Source organism: Lepisosteus oculatus, chromosome 5 (genome assembly GCF_040954835.1).
Source record: "Lepisosteus oculatus isolate fLepOcu1 chromosome 5, fLepOcu1.hap2, whole genome shotgun sequence".
NCBI lineage: Eukaryota > Metazoa > Chordata > Actinopteri > Semionotiformes > Lepisosteidae > Lepisosteus > Lepisosteus oculatus.
Window position 1 is genome coordinate 6,711,700 of NC_090700.1, and position 24,730 is coordinate 6,736,429.

General features: G+C 38.6%; 1 protein-coding gene across 2 annotated transcripts in view; it reads left to right on the forward strand.

Annotated features, from left to right (window-relative positions):
* The first annotated feature begins 1,115 nt into the window (after window positions 1-1,115).
* kcnj6 (potassium inwardly rectifying channel subfamily J member 6) overlaps window positions 1,116-24,730 on the forward strand; it is a 60,917-nt gene continuing 37,302 nt past the window's right edge. The window contains exons 1-2 of one of the 2 annotated variants that reach the window (XM_015341760.2): window positions 1,116-2,196; window positions 3,270-3,484. The gene's annotated coding sequence lies outside the window, so the exon portion shown is untranslated. The remainder of the gene's footprint in view (window positions 2,197-3,269; window positions 3,485-24,730) is intronic. The other variant, XM_006627779.3, reaches the window with a different exon arrangement.

A 24,730-nucleotide genomic window follows, 5' to 3' on the forward strand; every position in this document is an offset into this window, starting at 1 on the left:
TACAAAATATCAAGTCATGAAAATGTTGCCAATGAGCCTGAAAGTCTTGTGTGTGTACAATATATATGCATTGTTAATAAATATGAAAGGGTAGCATTCCCTTAAAGGTATCTTCATTAACCTTGCTAATGGAGAACAGCAAAGAAAAAATGTCACTGTCTTTGAAACTGGTGCTGAAGGGTGACAGATTAATATGAAGTTTCTATTTTGTTAACTAATGCTATTACATTTATTTTAACAGCAAATTAATATGCAATGAATGAAGTCTAAAGATTAAAGATTTTAACGAGCACTGTTGATAGATATTTGAGTTGGGAAAACTAACATTTTAATAGCATTTTCAGGTCTGAATACCTTTTTTATGAGGTTTTTCTCCGGGGTCATAATATGGCTCATTTCGTTTCATAATGTAATTTGACGTTACTTTATGCACAGCTTTATAGTGGATGAGCTCGCTTAGTTTATACAGAATTTCAAAGCTGTGAAAATGATATTTCAGTGCTGCCATTACAAGTAGCTTGGCAAAATAAACATTTAAAATACACTGATTCTAACAAAACATCCTAAACGTTTCAAAACGTTTTTGGGGATAATTCTCGGTTAAATATTCAGTAAGCTCTCGTAGAGGGTAAAAAACATTCTACAAGCGCAGTCCAGATATTCAGCTCTGGATGAGTGAACAGCACAATGGCTGCCTCAAGCATTTTCTTCATTTGTTGACAGCGATGGGATGATAATCTTTCAGTGTCTTTTTTTAATTAACGTCTGTATATACAATGTGCGTGTAAAAATTAAATCGATTGTGTTTCTATGGCGTCCAAACAATAACGTTCTGCTCGGGTTCTTGTCTGAATGCACACTCGCCAGTGTTAAATTAAATCTCACACAAAGATTGACACCAGTAAGCAAAGTGTCATGACGGGCACTTACAGGACAGTCACCTCTGTTATATTTTAGTGTTTTCTGTCATCAGCACATTCCCCAGTCTGTTGTCACTTCAACAAAGACTATCAGAATACCAAACGCCGCAGACCAGTGTTAGACCTCATAAAATATTGAATTGTGGCCAACACGTGTGCCTTTGGTGTTACAACAGTAATGTGTCTTAACTGATCGTTTGGATTCATCTTAATGTTTTCGTTTGTTCAGGCAACGACAAAATACGTGTATGACTTGTTTGCTTCTCGAAAACCACAAAGCCACCAAAGGCTCATCCAAAAAGCTTCGAGTTTCAAAGTAGGCCTAACTCCGTAAATTAATGTTTAACTATCTTAAACTTGTCAATATTAGTTTTCGTTTTCATTGGAACATTTGTACAAACGAAACAAGCTATTTTTATAACCTTTTGGATGACGATGTAGCTAATCTATCCCAGTTTTAGGGATTAAATATCCGTATTCTACCAATTAGGGGATTTCTGGAAGTTTAAAATCTTATTTATGTTCTCTAGTTATTTAATCAAGCAGTGGTAACTGCAGATGGATACGCTATGTATGTCCTCTGTTTTTCTACTTTTATTTTTAAATAATACAGGCGGTCAGTATTTTCTGATAAGAGTACACTTGGGCCGTTCTGACGGAGTCCGACTGGGTGGGAGAGAGTGAGAGAGGAGGGTGAGATCACGGAACAGCTCAGCCTTCACAGAGACGTTTTTCCTTTCCAGCAAGCGGCACTGTTTTCTGTTTTATGTCCCTCTTTCGAGCTGCACTAAGATCAGACTCGAAGCTTTTCCTAGGCTGAAATTAACTAGAATTCATTGAATCTGCGGATTTCGTGACGTTACCTTACGTGCTCCTTCTCTTCTCCCGTGCGTTGCTGGGTTGTATTCTCTCTCTTTCTCTCCATTCCCAGTCCGTGTCGTCTTTATATACTCCGGATACCGTTAACTCCGCTTTACAACCTGGATTAGAAGGAACTTAAAGGGTCGTACTCTTTTTTTTCTTTTTTCTTTTTCTTTTTTTTTTTGGTTTGGATTTAAAAAAAAAAACTAACTCTGGGAACTGATCAAGCTTTTCACCCGGGAGCATGGTAGTATGACAAAAGGCTTTTTTTCCCGAGATGTAAAAAAAAATCATAATTGATAACAATTGCCTTCCCTCCCCATTTCTGTGTATGATACGCTTGGCGTTGTAAAAACCCGTCTTAATTTCGAGAGGGTGGATAATGGATGAGTGAAGTCAGTGCGGTGTTAAATAGGTGAGTAAACCCTTTATATTTAATAATTTTCTTCGATTCTTGGGGCAACGTTCTGTGTTTTTGGTGTTTTTTTTCCAAGAAGGGGTTTCATCAACAAATTGAAGAGGATATCACATTAGTATAGTGAGAGCGGAGCCGCCAGTTACATAACAGTTGCATATACGGTAACATTAGCAATTTAATAATACACAAGCTTCTTTCGTGTGAATAAAGGGTACTACACTTAATAACATATTGAAACAATGTTCAAGGTAGTAGTGGCTTGGAACGCCACAGACGATCAGATTACCTCAGATCCTCCAAACGCAAACATGGCACACAGTACGATTTAAAAAATGTAGAAATGAGAAGCAAAATATATAGCCCATTTAAAAACGGCGATATATTCATTATGTAAACGTGATTAAAAGTCGGTGTCTTGTTTGTATACAGCTTGTATAGCTGTATCTTACTCTGAATGTGCTGTTAGTACTGCCTACTGTAAATGTGTCTACCAAAATACTGGATTTAAGTTTCTGCCCATTCGTACAAGTTGTCCAGACATGAGATAAATACCCTGGTGTTACATAGGACAGACCAATTAGACAATGCTTAGTTTTAAACTACTCATGTGTTTCAATTGAACGGCTTAGTCTGTCTCTTACGTTATTTCCGTGGCTTAATCTGTAAAATAGGCGAGGAAGATACATACAGTACTCCACCATGGCGTTAAAGAAGTTAAGACCCTACTCCTATGCACACAGTGAAACATACACCGTGACAATTCTCTGCGGCATTGACATTGTTCGTACTCGCTTAGTTATTATTCGAAAGAATTGTTTGTTTTTAAAAAAAAAACGCAGCCTGAGAAAGCGCAGTATCATTAAGGCAAATAGATGCGGGGACTGGAGGGGGTTGGGGACCCTGCGGTACAGTATACGAGTCCAAGGCTATTTAAAAAAAAAAAACATTTCAGCTTTAATTTTCTTAGGTACGGGGTATAAAGATTCACATCCAAACAGAGGCGATATGGATGCAGATATGGTTAGATCAGTGCTAATGAGGTGATACCTAATTTTGTCTGGCTACAAAAGAACTCCCTCCATCTCCATGGCGACCTGGAAATCTCTCATTCAGAACCATGGAGAGTGCGCGCAGCGAGTAGCTCGAGGAAGGGAGTCGGTCCAGCGCCGAGGACAAAGCGGGAGAGAGTAACGTGCACGGTGAAGCTTAAAAACTGTTGTCAGCCCTGGAGACGAGCGGGGGCAAGGTTTGACACCGAGACTGCTCTTCTGCCAGACACAGCGGGGTGAGTGCACCGAGCGTTTCGACTCCCGGCTCAGCTTACTGAGCGTACGGGTTCAGGGCTTTGGGAGCAGACACTTGAAGTGCCTTGTCTGAAGATGAATTGTTCTGAAGTATGAGTGCATTTAGTCGGAGCAAACGGCTGCTAGCCTTGCAGTATCGTGAACCGATTTTACCCGCCTGATAAAATAACGAACCAGACCCGCAAATTTAACGGACTGCGACACGATCCTGACTTTTTTTTGGGGGGGCAACACAAACTCTCTCAGCTGGATTTTAGTGGTTTTGATTGATTCGAGAAGTTACAGTACAGTATGTGCCCTATCAGGACCATGGTTAAAAAAAGAAGAAGCTCTCATTAACTTTGGTACAGTATTAATGACATCACTATGTTAGCCAAAGGGAGATCAAGCACATGAAAAGACGGGCGGAGGCTTAAGTTTTGTACTTTCTTTGTTGCAGCGATTAATTACCGAGTTAAGCATTTCAAGTCGCCTAGCTGATCTTCGGATGAAGTTTGATTACACTGAGCAAAGGAAAGTGAGACTGTCAAGCAAGCAAACGGCTGTTGCATAATGAGAACCCCTGGGCTGCCGGCTCACTTTTGGAAGAACAATTAGACGGGAGAACTGAACTGCTGCGTCTGTCAATTCCTCATAAGGAGATAATAATGAATTTGGGCTTAGCCTCTAGGCGTGTACAACAGGAGCAAGGCACTGGGCACGCAGAGTGTAGCGACAGTCCAGGATGTGATTTTTAAAACGAGTCAGAAGAGCCGAGTGGCGATCATTCTGATTTAAAAGGCCAAAGAGTACTCCCATGAACTAATCTGCCAAGTGAAAGAAATTGTAGGCTTGTGTTGGCTGTCTATTCCATAGAGCCCACTTTTAGGATACAGTATATACAGTACTTTTTTTTGGCGAACGACTGCAACTGTTACCATATGCCGCAGCACGGCGTGATAACGTGACAGGTGGTTTATAAGTTTGTTTTTCCCCTTTGCCATTGCAACCTATTGGTGATTATAATAGGTGGGTTATAATAAGTTAGATTTGGCTTCAGCAAGTATGTGTTTAATCTTAAATGCCAAAGATTTATTGATCCACTTTTTTTTCGAAACATAACTGCGAAATTTAATCTTTTACTCCGGAAACACTGCTAGCAGCATTTCATTGATCATTGTGATTTGGCACATTGATTGTATACTTCTCTGCAGTTTCAGTACGTGCGTGCTACTATTTTTCGCAGTTGGCTCTTAAAACCTGACTTCATACGGTACGACTGCGCGCTTGTGTGATTGATTCATACGCATAAACCCCGTTTGACTCTGAGCATTTCATGCGATCTATAGAAATGAATCAATATTTTTCGCTTGCAGCGAGGAGGCGGTGATAAATGAAAACCTTGTTAAACTGCTGTAATATGAATTATTTCCATTAGTAAATATTCCCCCAAAAACTGAAAGCTTGGCATTTTTGCATTAGACAGACTTCAAACGTGAGGGAAGACCTTTGATTAAATACATTCGCTGAAATCATTAACAGGCTACCGCATGCTGCAAAGTTTCTCTCTGCCAAAAACTCAAACCCCATATAAGACTTTGATTAACGAGTTGAAGATTTGTTTTTGAGACGAATAGATGAATCCGTCTTAGCATAGAACTATTCTTAAGATTACTAGTCCTTGTAAAAGTCCCGAGGAAGTTTTTTTTTAACTCTTTTTCCATTAACATTATTTATAGTGTTTTTCACTGAGCTCTGTGCAGCGCTCACCCGTTTTAAGCCAATCTGATAATACGAATTTTCGTATAGACGAATAGACTCCAAGGCAAAGGCAGATATAATTACTGGTACTTTGTCGTCCCTTTGTAAAATTATTACCTGTCTATTTTAATTACTTTTTTGGGGGGGCCATTTCACGGGGGAAATCACCATGGCTGTATTAGATCCAGAATAAGCCATCCGTACGCGGCACTTGTGTCAGAGAGGACGCGTGTTTGCTTTAGATGGTTTTAAAACACAAACTGTATTGATACGACGGTACTGACCTCTGAGAAATAACGCGTTATTTAAATACACATCTCTCAATTTTTCACTCTATACTGGTCAGGACGTTCAAAACGTCAATAATATAACTCGAGCAAAACAGTCCAGAGTGCCATGGCGATTTATGACTGTATCGTTGCTCTAAGGATGCCGCCCAATTTTTATTAAATATATCCCCCAAGTTTTCTTCAGCGATTTGATGTTTATTCTTGAAGTATTTTTCATATAAAGGACAAGTTCTTATGTGATTAGTGGATTGGATAATTGCCTTAAATGATTAAGCGTCTAATCCATTTTTCATCGCGTTAGGTTTAAGAACATAAATAAGTTCATCTAAGCGGTAATAGGAGCTCATGGATAAACCTTCAGTACATATAAAAAACTTCCATTTTTGTGTGTAATTCAGTTTACTGCTTTGAACTTCGTGATTTCAAAACCAAGGACAGCGCGCCAGGATAGCGGACTATAGAACTAATTCCCTCATAATACCGGGTAGCTGTGACAACAAACAAAAATAACAATGATCGCTCTTCCAGCTTTTTATAGTTTGAATATTTATTCATTGGAGGTACCGCGTTGCACTATGTTTGCGCGGACTCAACTGATTTCCAATATAGTAAATGCTTGGACAAGATATGGAGAGGTTGTAGGGCATAGTAAGATTTCCTGGTTTATAATACTTTAATCGGTATATGAGTAGTATACAGTATCAGAGTCTCTTCATAGGCTGTAGTTGCATTTTTGTCTTACTTCTTCTTGATCTTGGAATACCACATCAAATGACTTTAACACTGTTCATGTTGTTATAATAACAGAACATTTTGCCATTTTAAGCGAGAGGTGTTTTTGCAGAGTCATTGCTCATATCATGACATATTTTGTACAAAAAAGCTGCATTGATAGAAATATGACAGGATTTGTATTTTATGTACCTGCAATGTTATATTTTACCTATGTATATCCTTCACTGTATATAGCACATATTGTATATAGTATTAATACCCCCTTTTTGTATAGTAAGGCTAAGGTGCAATCAGATTATCTTGCAGTTTAACGTCTGATTGTACAACATCTGAATCTCTGAATATTTACTGATTTAGGAAAACAGTTGTAGGTATTTTGCTACCGAAATTATTTAATATGTTACACAGTGAGTCATAAAGGGGGAACCACCTGTGGTGTCTCTAATACAATTCTTTGACTGAAATACTGCAAGTGTGTGACTGTGAAGGAGGGAGTCTGCCGAAGAAAGTTTGGGCAGAAGAATGAATGGATTTGGAGACTCGTCTCCCACGGAGAGCAGCGGTCCTTCCAGCCTGATTTGAGGGTTAATCTCCAGAGGGGGAGCGAATCCTGGAGTTAAATAGCAGCTTGTCCACTCCAGGCTCGTCTTGCTGCTCAATTACAGAAGAACTCCCTCAGGCCCTAAGGAGCAGTATTCTCCAGAGTGGACGTAGGAGTACAGCGACAGCGCAGAGCACGAAGCCTCACACTGCCCGTGTGTTTGATGGCCCTGCTTTGAAGATGCCGAAATGATTTTTGGGACTGATGTCCTGCTAAATTAATATCTGGTTTATTAGCTGCTAATGTCAAAATTGTAAAAAAAAATTCACCCCAGCAGTACTTTTGGACGCAGGTTGATCATGCGTTTCCGAATGTGCTACTTCCTCGTTCAGAAACGGAAAGTTTACCTGCTGCCATCTGGCAAACCACGTGAGCCAGCGCCATTAATCCAAACAGAATCCTTTCTGCATCCATATGGTATAACATGAGTTTAATTACTGACCCCATGCCTTGCACAGGAAACGCTGTTATTATTTTTGGTCTTGCTGTCGCCTTTATTATTTAGAATGGAAACGTGACACAGTTTCCATTGCTCTTCTTCACAGCTGATCTGCTCTAAGCACTTCAGAGCTGGTATTCGCCAGCTCCGTGTTTGCCTAGGCAGTGTAAATGTGACTACAGGGTTTATTTACATTTAATAGATTATATGCTCTGCATTTCTAATCCAAAGCACCTTCTTTAGGATTCTTTATGCTTGCTTGGATACACCCAAGTCCAGTGTCATTGTATCTGTTCGGATTTTACAGTTTAAAAAGGCTAGGAACTACTGTATACAGCAAGCTGTGTATCTATTTATAAACTGTAGTATCTTTTGATTAACTGCATAATGCTGTACTTTAGTTAATTACATTTGTTTGACATTCCCAGAAAAACATGGGTTGCTTTACAAAAAAGCCTGAGATTAAAGGCATAGATACTAGACATTTCACATTTTACAAACAAGGGAGAATTTGATCATTCACCACTAGAAAAATGGGTTTGCTTTATTTGTTGTGGGAGTTATATACTGTATATACATGGAATTTGCATAAAGAATCTTTAGTGCAAGTGTGAGGTCAGTAACATTTTATAAAACGTCTTTCTTTTTAGCATAGTGCATGGCTTATTTTATGTTTAATAACATGTTTTGGGTGCCTTAAAAACTGCGGTTAAAATGTATTTTCCTTTCTTTTGAAAAACACATTTCCCAACATTTTTTATATGTTAAGTATAATCAAGTTGCTGTTTGGCGCAGTTTGTGAACATCCGTAATCACATCTCCCGGTGGTCAAGGGGGGACAGGGAGAAGAGTTACATAAGGTGCTATCTGGATGTTTCAGTGATAGAGGGGGATGGCAAGCATTACAGTAAGAAGCAATGAAAAAAGTGGAGACCCCAGAATGTTACCACTTTATTCCACACACTGTGCATCTTTCATGGTGAAAGCCTGATGGATTGAAGAGCACGTTACCATGGTGATCATCACTGCCTTGCTGATACTCCCCAGTGAAACCAAGGGATTTTTCCTCTGACAAGCTGCCTTAACATAGCCTGAGATGTTAGGAAATTGAACCTGCTGAAGTCCCAAAAGGTGCTTCATAATCTACATACAGTGCTAAGCAGCAGTGTGATATTTCCAAGGAAGTGGAGCTATAAACTTTGGCGGTGCGTGGTTCCGATGGAAATGTTTGTAAATGCATTAGGATTTACTTTAAAAATCGTTGGGGCTTTTTTCCTGTTTGCTTTCATTAATATGCATGCTCAGCACAGAGGCAGAGGTTTTGCAATATTTTCTTGCCGGCAAAAAGCACACATTTCTCATTTTTCAGGTTTTCAGATCTAGACCTTTCACAGCAACTGTGAAAATTGTAACTGCGGAGTTGCACGATGTGCCTTGCATTTGACTTTTACATGTTGTGCATGTAATGTCAATCATTTAGCTGATCCCTTTTGTTTAATGATAAAATCTCCCTGGTCTTACTCAAAATTGAATGTGAGTGGCTTCCAAAAATTCAGGGCAAGCCCAAATTAGGTCAATTAAAGATGCTGTTAGGACGAGGTTTTCCATCAATATGAAATGGTTTGGTTGTATAGACCAAAAGAAATCTGTCAGTACAAAAATTCAAATATTAGCCAGAATGAGGTATGGATGTCAGTGTACTGTAATTCTACGGTGAAAATAAATCATGTAAAGGGCAAATACTGTACCTTCATATATTGATAGCCACTTTACATATACACTGTGGTAAAGCAGTCACCTTAAATGATGTTAAAACCAAGAGATTGTTCAGGTGTATAATTTTGACAGCCCTATGAAGCAAATGTCTGTAAGAGAAAATGGAGACTGCCATACAGCGTTCCCATGGTGTCAAATTAACTAGCAATATTCATGCCACACAGACTGCTACAAGTTAAAGCTGTCTGGCAACCTTTGACAGAATCTGTGTAGTGCGATTGTTTCTATTGTGACAGTACCATACTGTAGGTAGGACACACAGTATTTAATGACTGAAATTCTATGGGCTCGTCCATAACAAATGTCCTCAATATGTAATGATCAGTTTTGCAGACTTTTAATTATAAAAGCTAATTACACAGGAAAAAAATGTGAATAGTAAAGAGTCTAGAAGGTTAAGAGTGAAATGGTTAAAGTGCCTTGATGTATCACATTAATCAAAGTGAAACTGTGAATAAGCAAATGTACAGTTCATTTTAGGCTGTTACAAATGACCATGTAATACCAGTCGCATTTTTCCATTACGCTGTACTCTTGTATTCAGAACTCAAAATGATTAGTGCATATAGAATAACTCTTCACAAATTAAATGATGGGGTTTGTAGCCGAGAAACATTTTTTTAAACATTGTACAGTAAAGAAATAACACAATAACTCACACCATAGTTAGATGTGTTGTTTATCATTATTACCGTGCCTTTTTCACAATTGCAAGAATGGGTATGGGTTCACATAAGAAAAAAAGTATTGAGACAGTTGATTAATGAGTACCTGTACATGAAAAATCAAACACCTCAACAATTACCAGTCTTTGTTGGTCTGTGTAATATGCTATATCTTAACCCTTAGCATCCCTCAGTCTTTATTTGAAATTAAACTCCATCAGCATCGTTGAAGCTGGGGAATGCAGCCCCTGGTCACGAGAGCAGTATAATCGTAGAGCGCTTATCTTTCCCAACACATGCTGCCGGGCCTGACCCAGTGTCCATTCTGCTCTGCTACACACTGTCTGAGCCTGTGTATTTGTGATCAATAGCTGCAATCATAAGAAAATACTTGTGTCAACACCATGGAATACACTGTAAAAACATTAAATCCCAGATCCACTGACTGTGTGCTGCAGTGCTTTCCACAGTCTTTCAGGGGAAAAAGCCAAAGATGGGGAATTCTGGGCTTTCTGTGGAGCAGATACGTTCCTCATACCTTAGACGATACAGTACAAAGGGCACTTTATAGATACATTTGCAGTGTTTTATAACTTTGATTTTTATACATCATTGGAGCTTTTTTTAAATAAGAACAATCTGATTTTCTTTTCATCAATAAGCATTTCATCGTTAGTAATGATAGTTTCCTACTGTTTTATTCTCATTTTGGTAATGTGTTACAAGTTATAGAGGATTTATAAATGTGTGAAGCCACTGAATTAAAGTGTTACAGACAAGTCTGTATTTACTATACTGCACTATACAGTATAATCAGTGGCTGTACGTCTGACATTCTCCTTCAGGATGAACCATGTCAGGATTTAATATTTACGTTCTATATTTTATTATAATCATTAGGTTATGTTTTATGTATTCCTTCATAGCTTCTAACTGTAGCACCAGTGGATAAACTGGCTTTTTTTTTCAGTAGAAACATCAAAGAATTCATGTTAATATGAATAAAAGAAGATACAATTCAACATATATTGTACAATACTGTATGTATATTTGTTTAAAGGGTAGGTATCGGTTTATGAGGCTTAACATTAAAATGCAGTTCTTTGCAGAACTGCTGCTGTGGCAATTGAATATGCAATATGAATGCCGGCCTGAGAAAATAAAGAATTGGATGTATTATTTCTTGAAATGATCAGATATTAGAAACCTGTTCAGGAAACTGATTTTAATGAGCTTTAGATTACCCTATATTCTACTTCTGGTGTGGTTTTGTAAGATACTATTCACAGTAGATAATTTACCATATAACAATGCTTCCTGAAAATGTTCTGGCATGTTTTTTACATGTTATTTTCCTGTGACATTTATCTCATCGGAAGAACATTTAGAAAGCCTGAAACAAACTGATTTAAATAAAAAAAATGATCCTTGTTAATACTGTATGTGTAACTACTTTATAACACTCTACGTGCAAGCCTATAGCAATTATTGTTAGTTATTCCATGTGTCGCTGTAAGTTTAATGTCCAACATGGTCTCAAGTAGTCCTGGGCCCAGCTACAGTACTTGATTCAAGCCCGTCCCTGCTGTTATAAAAACTTGTCATGAGAGTGGGACTGATCTGGGAATGATCCCATTGCAGTAAACATTCCCAAGCTTTATATTTCCTGAACACAGCAGAAAAAAAGCACACAGTAGTGGCCACAGAGGATTTTCTGTCTACTCACAGTGGGGAATAAAGTTCTAGTTCAGGCAGTTACAAACTGGCTGTGTATCACAGCTCATTTAACCAGTTTCCACATGTAAATCCCAGTGATGAAGCACTTATTTAGACAAGGGTATTTGGGAGTAATATACTATAGTAAGAGACAATACATGTGATGGATGGAAATCTTCTTGAGTAAACAACGTGAAGTCAAAAAGGCAGATTTTTTTAAACAGCTCATTACTTAATATTTCCTAAGACAATATACTGTATAAATATTTTTAATTCAGATGGTCATTAATTTTAGTCTAAGCAAAGCAGCTATGTACAGTGTTATATGTTTGTATGTCCCCAAGAAAAATGTGTGTATATATTATATATACTGTATACACAAGTCTCACTTTCTGACTCCCGAAATTGTTGCATAGCTGCATATTAATCATTGGTTCTAGCCTTGAGAAATATTATACAAACTTTTAAACAAATTTCTTTCTAATTCAGGGTTGTATAGCTGCACAAGCCTTCACAAAGTCAAACACAGATTTTTGTTTGTTAGTAGGTTTATGTTGGCTGCCTGTTTCAGAAATGTTAACTGGAATGCTGAATGTCAGTTTGAGTTTGTTTCTGAGCAGTAAGACATCAAGAACTATGAGACATGTAATAACTTAATAATCATCTAATGCAGCAACAGATGTTAAGTACTGTATAATTGTCGAACCTCATGTCTAACTTGGTATGCCTTCCTGAATAAAAGCCAAATCAATTTATTCCATTTAAATTCTTTTGATCTCAATTCATTTCAGACATTGCATTAAGACCCCAGATCAAAGAAACATCTCATTCCCTCAGGAGAAGTCCATTATCTTCTCCCTTGTTTATTTGTTAAGTGGCAATCATATTAACGTACTGTACGTGTTCATTTAATCTCGGAATAGAACAGAATATATCAAGTGATACTTATGTAGTTTTTTCTTTAAATTCTAATTATTCCATTCATTTGTTTGCTTTGGTCAGAAATGCATTCTGCCATTTTGTTTTTCTTCGAAAATGACCCATGACTTTGAAAGACTCAGCCCATAATTCCATGAAATAGCTTTGCTGGTGTTCTAAGTATAGAAAACACATATTTTCCAGATCCTTATGGATTAATACCTTCAAGAATAGTGTAATGAGCCGTGCCCTTAGTTTATTTGCTTTCCTTTGAAAGTCAAGAAAACAAAAAACACTGAAATTGTTTCTTACTGGACACGACATCCAACAACTCTTGACAGAAAAAAAAACCCCATCAGGAACCAGAATCTATTTCTTTTGCGCTTTTAAAAATCAAGTCATGTGGTGGTTAAAGTGCACATGTAAAGCAGTGCCAAAGGTGATCTGATATTCCCTTTCCGGAGCTCACTGGTGTGGTCCTGATGAGAGTGCGCAAGATGTTAATGTGACAGCCGACTGGCAAAACCACAGACCCACAATGCTGGGGCACTGCTCTCTGACCCCCTCGTGTTTTCACTGGGCGTTTATCCATCATATGGAGGGTGCATTAACAGTGCAGATGTCATTTAGTTGGCAAAAAATTAAACAGAACTGTTGTCTATTTCCCGATCTAATGAATACATTAGAGGAACAGTGCCCGTACATTACGCTGTGCAGAGTATGATCAAACTTTGGATAAACCAAACTACCACACTCAGGCAGCTAGACGATACCCTCCCCTCTCCCACCCCCCTCAGCGCGTCTCCCAAGGTGGAACGAAATAGTTTAATATGAAGCAATCGCTCTATTGATGACTCATACCGGAGCTCCGCTGTGAGAATGCAGGGTTCTTGGTGACGAGTTGAGATTATATTTCTGGAGTCGGTTTGCTTGGTTTGGCTTTATTTCTACAAGACATTTCTATGGACCTGAGGTCCACTTTAGTATGCATGGGCTGTCAGGGTCCTTATTTATGAGGGGCAGCAGGCCTCTGGTGGGTTGATTGGTGCCACAGCTCTGGGCTGGAAGGCTGTTCCTATAAATTATATTATGACACCATTTACATTGATTTAACTGAGGTCCATAGAAATTAAATTAGCATAAAAGAAGAAAGCAGTAAAGGCTCCATTAGAGATGAAGGCTCTTATCCGGACAGATGTGACTTGCTTTTCTGATTTTTCCATAAAATACTTGTCAATTCTTTTCTTCTTTTTCGGAGCAAGTCTTTTCTCAAATGTTTGGTAATTACACCTCTTAAAAATATATCTGCATCTTCATTGACATGATGACATTGACTCAGTTGTCTCAAACATAAGTGTTAAACCAAATGTAGAACTTTACTCTGTTAACCTTGGCAGTGTCAATTCTGGTATGGATCCAAAAGGTTATGCATTTTCAAAAAAAAGTATTTTACAATGATCACATTTACCAAAAAAACATTATTAAGCAGGAAAGTTAAACAATGTTAGACGATATGTTTATATTTTCACTGGGCATACCAGATTGGCCAAAATAAATTTCAGTTTTTCATTTGTAAGTTTCCCTGTATGTGCAAGTTCTGGGTGAGTTCCGTAGATGTTCACCTTTTGACCCGAGACAAACTTCTGTCGTGTCTGCAATGACTACATTTTCTGTGTGATGTTTTTTGGTTGGCATGTGGAAAAGTAGAAAGACAAAATGGCTTCAAACTCCAAAGCCTTAACTTTTAAGCGATTCTGTGTCTGCGGCGGAGTATAAAATCAACGTATACTGCAGTCAGACAGACATCTGTTTAGATTTCTCAGCGCCGCCAAAAACCTGCCAGCTCTCTCGCAGTTTTTGATGCATTCCAGACAGCAGTGTAATTTGTCTTTCCTATGTTATTAATCTTTCTGCTCATAATAAAACCGGACCCTTCCATTCTTATGGCTGTTGGCTGAGCCTGAGTTACAGTTTTAGTATACACATCTTTTTATTTATACACTGAAAAGCTGTTGTTGGAGACTCTCAGAAGAAGGCAGTCAAGAGGAATATGTGCTGAGCTGTAGAGATGGGCAGCAGCAGAAACCATTTACTAGTTTTCCCTGCCATTTCCCTTACACCAATAATTCATCTATGAACAAGTATACTAATACATTTTCTTCTCCCATAACTGTTCTCATCAAGGGTCTCTCATTCCCCTTTCAAACTACCCCCCCCCACTTACAGACAGGCACACGTATTTTCTCCCTTCGCTAATACCCACATCGTACAAACTCTTCCCGATTGAAGCTTAAAACTGACGTGACTAATTTTCAGCGCAAGAGTCTAATCCAGCAGAGTAGGAAAACCAAGCGTGAACCTGTACTTTCATCCACAGAGTTTCACTGAGGGTTTCGGCAAAACAGCAAGACTCAAAGCAAGAGAATTGGGGGTCATCTTGGCTTGAACCTGTGCTTTCATACAGAAAGTCTTTCACTATTTTGTTTTTGCAAAGAGTCTCATAGCTTCCCAGTGTACAAAAACAACTGTGGCGCTATGTTTAACCCGCTAATTGATTTGTGTACCGAATTAAGAGATTGCCTCAGAGCTTTTTTAAGAACATAAGAACGATTACGGCTTCTTCTGCGACCCTCCCTGAGGTTACAGAACACACATACAAACATACTGGTGAGTTGTTGCCCACTTCCGTGCTCAGTATATGGTGTGTGAAGATGAAATGTAACAGAACTTTACCTTTTCTCATTTTTATGTGGTCCCATCACAATGTTAAGCTTTTCAAAGCCTAGTCGTTGGGAATTTTTGTCTATAGTATGATGAGATTCATGTTCTAATTGTATCAGTCATGGTTTGGTGTACAGTAGTAGACCAACCATTCGATATAAGAAAGACAATTTCCTCTTGTTACATATTTGACTTTCAGGGCATCTGAAAATTCTGCTTGTTTCGAAATAAACCTCAACTGGCCCCATGTGCATTTAAGCATGAAAAATGATACGTTTCTCCAAAAACAAAATTTTCTGTTGATAAGCTTTGCTGCTTTCATGACACATATAGAACAAATGGTCAAAGAGTTCAATCACCTCACATTCATTCCTACTCAAAGCCTAGTTTCAATTAAATTGCTGTGTTTAGCATTGTTATATTGATCTCTTTTGTAGAACAGTAATTATTTTATCAGACCAGATTTTGTTAAGGGCAATGTAAATGACTCATGCATTGTGAATTGCACTGTTTTTAACAATCCTGTGCTTGCACAACATTTCACTGCTTCACAAAGGGCAAAGATGTGAAAACTTTCTATCAAGAGCAGGAATGAGAAGATCATTAAGCCATAATGTTATAATGTCGTGACTAAATAGTTCTGATGTTCTGGGAGAAATAAATGTGCTAAATTGTATAAATTATTAAAACCAAATATCTGCAAGATAGACCAACCCCTGAGATCTTGTCAGAAACATATCAGTCAAAAGCACTATGAAGTCTTCTTAAAGAAAATATTCTTTCTTGTCACTGTTTGAAAGGCTATCTGTTGTCTTAGTCTTTTTAATTGTATTGATCGTTCTTTTTTACTCCATACCGATTGTTACATCTTGGCAACATTTCAGCATGATCTGTCAGACATGAAAAAATATAAATGTATGAATTCCATCAGGACTGTGCTTTTACAGCCATATGGCTTGGTGCATTCTGTGTTTTTGGTTTTGATTGAGTAGTTTCTGACAGTATGATTAACTTGGGCTTGAACTGCAGTATACTGTAGTATTTTCTTCAGCTCTGTGCAGTGTATTTGAAGGCAAAAATTGGAAGACGAGCCTGTCCACAGAGATGTTTGTTCCTTTGTTTTTCTTTTCTCAGCTATAGTCCTGCTACCAACATGTTTGATTCTCCTGTGGTACCCTAAGAGAATACTGATTGGTCTCGCCTCCAGCTTCTCTACAGTACTGTATTTATCAGACAGCTTACTGGTCAGAAGTGATGCAGTGATAAATCTATAAGTATAAAGCTTATTTCATTTTAATGTTTTTTTTTCCAAATTATCAAAGTCACGAATGACTTTTTGTCTAGAGATTTTTTTTCCTGAAAAAATTGATTATTGGCTTATTGACTTGGATGTTGGGTGCACATGTTGTACGATGAATCATAAAGTCTGTTTTCATGGAGCCACAAGCATGTTTAACTAAGAGCACCAGGGGAAGAAACGGCAATAAGGAATTTTTTTCTCCTGTTCAGTCAGCTAACCAATGTATGGTTTTAGTTAAATGCATAGTTGGAAAGGTTAAAAAATACAGAGAAAGAGAAAAAAGTGGCCTTTAATCAGAAGGTTTTTGGCATCGGGAGTTTTTCTCTGCAACCCATATTCCTGTCTGCTCTCTTTAGTTTGCATTTCTACTTCATTGCTCTAACAACATACTCTTCGTTGTTCAAATTAATACCTGCTATTCTTATGCAGCCTGTATTCCTAAACATTACTGAGTCAGCAGGCAGCAGCTGTACTGCTTGGAGATGTAAAACAATAGGTTGCTTCACCCAAATACCCATGAAAACTTTGTGGAGGATAGTGCATCTGTGTGTTGTTAAACGGCCTCATGCAAGCTTTTTGCTCTCTTATCCTTAGTTATATTTTCTTGTGATACAACATTTGAAATAGAAATGCTAGATTTTTTTAGGATTCCAAATCCGAAAGTCCATCTATCTTTGAAAACACACTGTAGCATAATTAGAAAAAAACACTAAATATCACATTACTTATTGTGAAATAAAACACTTTCTGTTCACCATCAAGCACAGCTTTGGTTCTGTAGAAACTTATAAGACTGTACAGTATGTCACTGCCTAGTAACTATCATAAAGCATGAAAAATATGCAAGTGCTTTCTGTAAGGCTGTTTTGTTAACATGCATATTAGCTCCGCTAACAAATTAAAATTGACAATACTCGGAAGAAGTACCCAATCATAGTCTTGCTGATCTGGAATCGTTCAGAAAGGAGCAATCAGATACAATACATTCCTGGGCTTAAAAGAACGTCTGACACTTGCAGAACTTAAGAATTTTTAGTTCTGAAAAGAAGAGACTGGAAGGGGACCATCCGAGGTTTGAAAATCCTCAGAGGCACTGACAAACCAAACCCGGAGAACTTGTTCAAAATAAATGACGAAACACGAACCAGAGGACACAAGTGGAAATTCTGTGGAAGTGCTTTGTCAACCAAGACCGTGGGTCACTGTCTTGCACAGAGGGCTGAGTCGGTATGTAACTGTTTCCTCAGCCATGTTTTTGAAGCCGATAAAGTACTCTGGTTTCTTTCAAGACATGTCTGGGTCGGACGGCTTCAATAGCTACCAGTAAACAAATGAGCTAAATGGTATGAATGCCCTTGTTTGTGACCTTTCTTATGCTGAGGGCAAAGGTAGGCTATATTATTATTATTAAATATTTGGCTTCATGTCATGTCCAATACCACATGAATTTACTATAAGTGTGGAATGAAAACTCCTTAAATATGTAGTCATGTTTTTCCTCGTGACTCAGCATTGATTTTGAGCCTCATAAAGGATGGAAAACGCATCGTGACACAATGTTCAGATGAAGGACTGCTTGACCGTGGTGGGAAAGTAATTAATCATATCAGTAAGTGTTTTGATACTTGTCTTTAAAGCTAAAAATAAAGTAACATTGAGATTCGTCTTGGTGGTAGCTGTCATACCTTTCTTCTTTTGTCATCTTCCAGTACCCTAATCCACAGCAATTGATCAAATAGGTACTAATGGAACTGTTTATGTAACCCTGTTCCACACTTCCATACAGGCACGCTTCTAAGCTGACTGACACTTGTGCTCTGTCTCAGGTTTTCAGAAGTAATGTTTCCCCAAGCAGGCTTCTGTACAGATTTATGAAACGTAATCCTTTATGATGTGTGTGTCATCTTTACAGACTGCAATCATCTCCACCAACATGCTCAAAAGTCAGCTGACAAGTCAAATTTGAATTAACACAATTACCAGGAGTGCTGTAGGATTTCAGTGGATCATAGCTCTCAGTATATGAGTATATTAATAATACTTAACATACTGGCAGAAATGCGCAAGTCTTAATCAAGCAATCCTTTAAAAGTGAAGAACAAATAAGCAAGCATAGAGCAGTACTGCATATACGGATACATTGTAATAGTACACCAAGATAGATATTAACATCTAGTTCATTTAGCTGTGCTTAAATGCTTATTTTTAACAAAACATAATATCCCATTAGAAAATAATTCAGTGTGTTCATGATGCATCAATTCAATAAAGTGTGCCAGAGAAAGGGCAGATAGTTTAAGTACCATTTTATAGATATATAAACCCTATATTCAGTAACACAAGGACAGCTTTTGTGTCCTTTTAAAATCTGAAGTAGGGTACTAAAACATTTCTCTTATCAAATGCATCAGCTCACTCTTCAGTAGTTGCCTTCTACCATCTTTGGATATGTGTTCTTCCCGTTTTCTGCTGCCTAACATGGCCCTGTAAACTTGTATAATAACTAAGTTATTTTAACAAATACTTGGGCACTCCACTCTTCCCTGTATGTTACAGTAGCTACTGTATCATACTGCACCACGTGTTTACATCTAAAGCTGGTCAGTATGTAGGAAGAATTGCTTTAATGACTTTTTATTTTTAAAATGGACTTTTTAAGGTGACTAGACCCTCCTACTTTAGATGAAAGCCAATGTTTTCTTTTTTTTTTAAAACGTTGCTTAAACCAAGGCCATTCATCTGTAACTATAGGTGGAAACAACACACTGGGCTTAAGAGAGAGCTAGAAATGTGTCAGTTATAACTCTCGGCACAGAAAATTAGGAACATCACTGCAGACTCTTAATAAAAATTCATTTGTTCAGTTTGGCCAGTAGGAAGAATAAAATGCACATAAAAGTATAAGAAATCAAAGAAGAAAACTGTGATATGAAAACAATATGGAGGCACTGTTAATAACATTTATCTGATCATATAGTCCTATTTGAACATCCATTATTAAAAATCTTATTGAGAATACAGCATTGCCAACTGATTCCTTATCTCCATAAACCCATCTAGATTAAACTACGTACCAAAGAGAAGTAATTAATGCCAGTGCATTAATTAAAGACATTGACAGATCTTGGAGGTGTGTCAAGACTTGATGTGTTTAGACTTGAAGGCATTCATAGATCTCTTTTTCTTAAACATCCTCTTTTATGCAGCTCTGACAGCTGAAACGGGAGATTTAATAGATATATGGAGTAGCAGTGCTTCTCACGCCCAGTGACCACGATGAAGTAGAAGCGGGGTATTAAGAAGTGTGCCGAGGAAAGACTGCGGCTGAGGGATTTCGCTCTGTGCCGAAAATCGGACGAGTTCTAAGAGGTTTCATACTGCTTGTTCAAGATGCGCAACTGATGCTGGGCAGCAGAAATTCCGAAGGGCTTTTAGTACATAGACATCTGATGCAGTGGCGCTACACACGGCCCTGTTTAAGTCCAGGGAAAAGGCATCAAAGTCAAGAAACTGCCCCCATAGCACCGGATGAGAACTGGTGTAAAAATCAATCCTCCCTGCGTGAGCAAAAAACTGTCAGACTCCTGCAGGCTTACTCCACTGTAAACTCATTCTTTCGCTTCTCTCACTCCCTGTATATACACAGTAAATACTTTTACAAAATATAGCTGAGCTGCACATGCCTTCCAGAAAACCTATAGGAGATCAGGCTCGGCTTGCTGGTTAGAATAAGGATAAGATGTTTTCAAAGCAAATTGTTTTTTACCTACTTGATGTGGCATCAGTGTGCAATCACATGCACGAATAGTCACCTTTACCTACAGTTGTGTGCCTGCTAGCTGTTACTCTTAGACTCGTTTGTCTTTATTTGTTCCTACATCCTCTTTCGAAAGCACAACTAAAAATTAGACGGGTTAATCTTATGCAGTGCATTAGAAATCCAGTTAAAAAGTAGGTCCTTTTACATGCAATTGGGGTAAACTGAAATTCTGCAAGTATAAATAAAGATTCCAATAAACACTGAGGCTGAACTGGGCTCAAGCTTTCCTTTGATTGTAATGCGGCCTGATGCAGTTCCTTCCCTTGCTTTAAGTGGTTGCTTACTATAATATGATCGGAATGTAAATCCCTGGGAAGGACACATGGTGCGGAAGAGTGGACACTCCCTCTTTTATTTTCCCATCAAGGCATCTCTTTCTCCGTGGGTAAGAAATCCCTTTCCTTCTGGGTTTGTGGAGATGCCACACGAAATTAGGTGAAAAGAAATTCTCTGCCCTTATTAAAGCTGCGTGAGGAGTATTGCTCATCCTTCTACAAAGCAAAAGAGATTGCCGAATTAAATAGATGCCCCCCTTTCACAGCTATTAGCTGATATCATTGGCTGAGGATGGTGACAAATGGTCTGTACCTGCTGGATAACCACAATAATAATAAACGTCAGGAATAATGGACACCCAGCTGTGTGCGAGAAAGCTTTAATTCAGTCTCTTAGTTGTGATGGCAGGGCCCTGCTTTATCAGTGTCATCACATTCCCAGGATGTAGTTCTAGTTTTGCATGCTAATGCACGTCCACTTATACATGAAAGTGAATATATACAAACAGAGCAACAAGCTGTGTATACAGGCACACAATCCCCGAGTATTCTGTCGTGTTTCAGCAAATTGCCTGACATATGTTCTTTGTTATTGGTGTGACACACCGGAGGGATTATCGCATGCCGGGGGGGTCTTGCAAAGGTTGGATATTCAAGCCACAATACATGCCTACCCTTGTGAACAGTAAGTAACCGGAGTTCTCCTCCATCTCATTCACATGTACTCGAGTAACCTTGACAAACGAGCCAAAATCCTGTTGCTTTCTTTTTGAGTTCCAGCTGACCTATTAGTGTCTTCGACCCAAAGCTGAGCAGCCAAACTGTTCACCGGTGTGTATAAATCAAGACACTGTGAGGGGATTTACAGAGGTAAAGGTAATGGCTTTTCTAAGCAGAGCTCTAAATATTGCTCCTACTGTACAACTGTGTGTATTGAGCAACTGATCATGCAAAATCAGGTTAGTGATACCCCATTGGGTATGTACTTATAGTAGTGTTTCTACAAAGAAAGGATTTCCATTTATTGCCCTTTTTAAAAAAAAATGCAATGCTTTCATATGTTGAATTTATGTGTTACCAGTTGTAATGTTAAAATTTTCCATCCTCAGCTGACTGCAACAAAGTCTATCGTACAAAATAGTGACGGATTAGCCTTCTTCCGTTTCATGTAAAACTGTGGGGAAGTGCAGCCTATAACCTGGGGCCCTATAGGTGTAAAAACATACTTGGTATTAAACTCAACAGACATATCGACATGTCATTTATACCTCATGAGCTGTAGAATGAAATCTAATACCCTCACCAGGTGACCACGATTAAGTGTTCCTCAAATCTGTGCTAATGGGGTTGTGTTTAAAACCGATCAGAAAAAGGAAGTCTGACAGCAGGTTAATTGATCTAGTAGTTGTTTATTATTGGTAACAGAAAATAAGGCTAAGTACATGTCCTTTATAGGACTGACATCACCACTGCCCATTTATTTTTCATGAAGGAATGAAAACCTGTATTGACCTTCCCATGTAATTTGTGGAATTGAGATAGTCCTGAAGATTTCATTGTGTTGTATGTTGGTGTACCATGTTTTGAAAAACATTAATACCTGTAGTTTTAAGAATCAGATTTTTTTGTGAAAAGATGGTGGTTAAATTGACTAAAATGGGAAGCTGTTTTAATAAGGCAGTTTTTCTTACATCTCCATGTTGATTTCGATGTCTTTGTTTGAAGGTCTGTGTAATTATTTAACATATCAATGTATAAGTTGAAGGTACTCAATACAGTATATTCTAAGCACAAAAAAGTACTTTGTTGTCTTGAGTCAGTGATACTTAAAATAGTGACCAAGGATCAATTCAGAAATGTTTATTTTGTAATGGACCATTTCACATTTTTATTTCCCAGAAAATCCTATATACTGGGAATTAGATCTCTCTTAACAGCCATTAACAGTCAGTGAGCTTCCTCTCCGAGCTTCCCGACTGCCTTCTGTAAAAATACAGTCACAATCTCACAGTGTGCTGCTTAGTGTTCCAGTGAAAAATGCAATATGAGCTGAATGCTTCCTGATTTAATTGATTTCTAACTGAGTTGCAGTCTTAATTGTCTTGCATATTGGATTTGAGGTAAGTGCTTATTAATTAGGATTTCATGCAGATGAATGGGAATTCTGTGTTAATGCTGGATAAGGGATGCTCGTGTAGCCTTACATGCTGCAGTTCACAGTTGGTATCTCTTGGTTACTGAGCATTTAAAGGCCATTTGCCTTATGTCATTGGCAGTGTATAAAACAGGACAGCAGAGGTGCCTGCATGTAATGCACAGCCCAACATGCAGGCTGCTTCCCATAGAAGGAGAGGCATGTTAATAAAGTTTTCTTTCCAGCTGGCTTTTAAACACAAATGGTGCTCTCTCAGCTAAGCAGTGTTGATAAAGAGATCAAATCTAAAGTACATGCTCCAAGGGGATAACACTTCCTCTATCTGCCCTGCACTGTTTGTTGTGGAAACCCTTATAGCATCAGTATAAAAATCAACAGTCACCCCTGTTGCAGCTAATAAATAGGCTTAATCTCGGCACCGATGTCCCAATTTAACAGTTTGGCTGAAGCAAACAAAACTGCAGTGAGGGGAGTTCGATTTCTCTGTCCCGAGCTGATTCTAAGCCATGTCACTCAACTTCCCTGACTTCCTGAGCTTCAGAATATCTGAAGCCTCTTCCAGGACTAATGTGCTTGGAGTTTAGCAAGGGGATGAGAGCACGGCTCTCGCACTCATGTCAGTCCGTGTTTGTGTCACAAGCCCCGAGCTTGAGCACTTTGTGTTCCTGGCATACAGTGAACAGGGGAAATTCAAACCTTTTTTTTTTTGCTCCACAGCAGAATTTGCTCCTCATCAGTTGCAAGTTATTAGACTCGATTGATTGATGACATTTAATACATCAGTCAGGCCACGGATGGACATCAGTTTAGGCTTGCAAAACATTGAAATGTCGTTTCAGGATTTTGACTCCAGCCCTATCGGGACAGAAACATGGAGTCAGTTGTGCACTAGAGCAGTTGTCTCCTTATTGGTGTTTTTCTTGTTGAAGCTGTTCAACAAGACCCCTCAGAGAGTGAGTATCTCCATATTCACGTGTCTTGTCGCTGTTCGCCAGTACCGGTTGTGATCCTGCTCTGCTCAGCCTCCTCATCTGCCCTGACACATCAGAGGCAGGGGCGGCAGCAGAGAGAGTCCGCTGTCCGAACACATTCCACCGAGTGTAACATGCCTTGTGTTGAAGCTCTGCGATTAGTTTCATTTCTGGTCTCATCTCTTCAGATTAGATTCTTCTGCCTCACATAGCCTTTGTCTGCCCCTATTTCCAGCAGCCTAATCAAGAGGCCTCATGAACAAACTCCTGCTTTCCATACAGTACTGTACATTGCACAAACCTGCCCTGACTTTGATTCAACAGGAATGGATTTGCAATGAGGTTCACATCTGACAGTTCAAGTATATACAAATGGGCTCCCATTCAGCACTGAGGTTCATTGACATAACTTTGGGAACTCTCTTATTCTCTTTCACTTTTATTATCTAAGCCTACTATGGCAAGGCAAAAACCATAGTCTGGAATCTAAACTCAGATTACCTTTATTCCGTTAGATTAAGCAATTCTCATTAAGACAAGTGAGAATAAGATCTCATTTATAGTGTTGATGTGGAGAATGCCTGTTTTCACAGCAGATCATTTGTACTGTATTTGAACACAACCTTCTAGTTATAAGTCCAGAGACCAACCACATTGCTGTTGCTAGATCTGATATCAAAACTACACATGACCACAAAAACACAATGCCTGATGCCCATTTGAAGCTGATGTGTAAAACTCTGGGGAGATTCAACAAGGAAAAGTGTACTGAAGCTTTTCGGTGTGATTTTTCACACCGAAATCCTGATGCGATAATGATGAAGGGACACAGAGGGACAGATGGATAGAGAGAAAGATGACATTGGAGGCCCTTGCTATTCTGCGATTATGTTCACACTGCCTGCAATAATTAAATTAAACACCTAGGCTGAAAAACTCCTTTTATAAAAGAGCAACACAATGTCCACCCACGCAGTAGAACTCGCCACGCAATCTGCAATGAGTGGCTCATCGTTAAATGGTCACCACTCCGTGTTTTTTTCATGATTGCTATTATAGAACATGGAGGTTGTAAGTAAGAGGGAATTTTACATTTGATATGTCA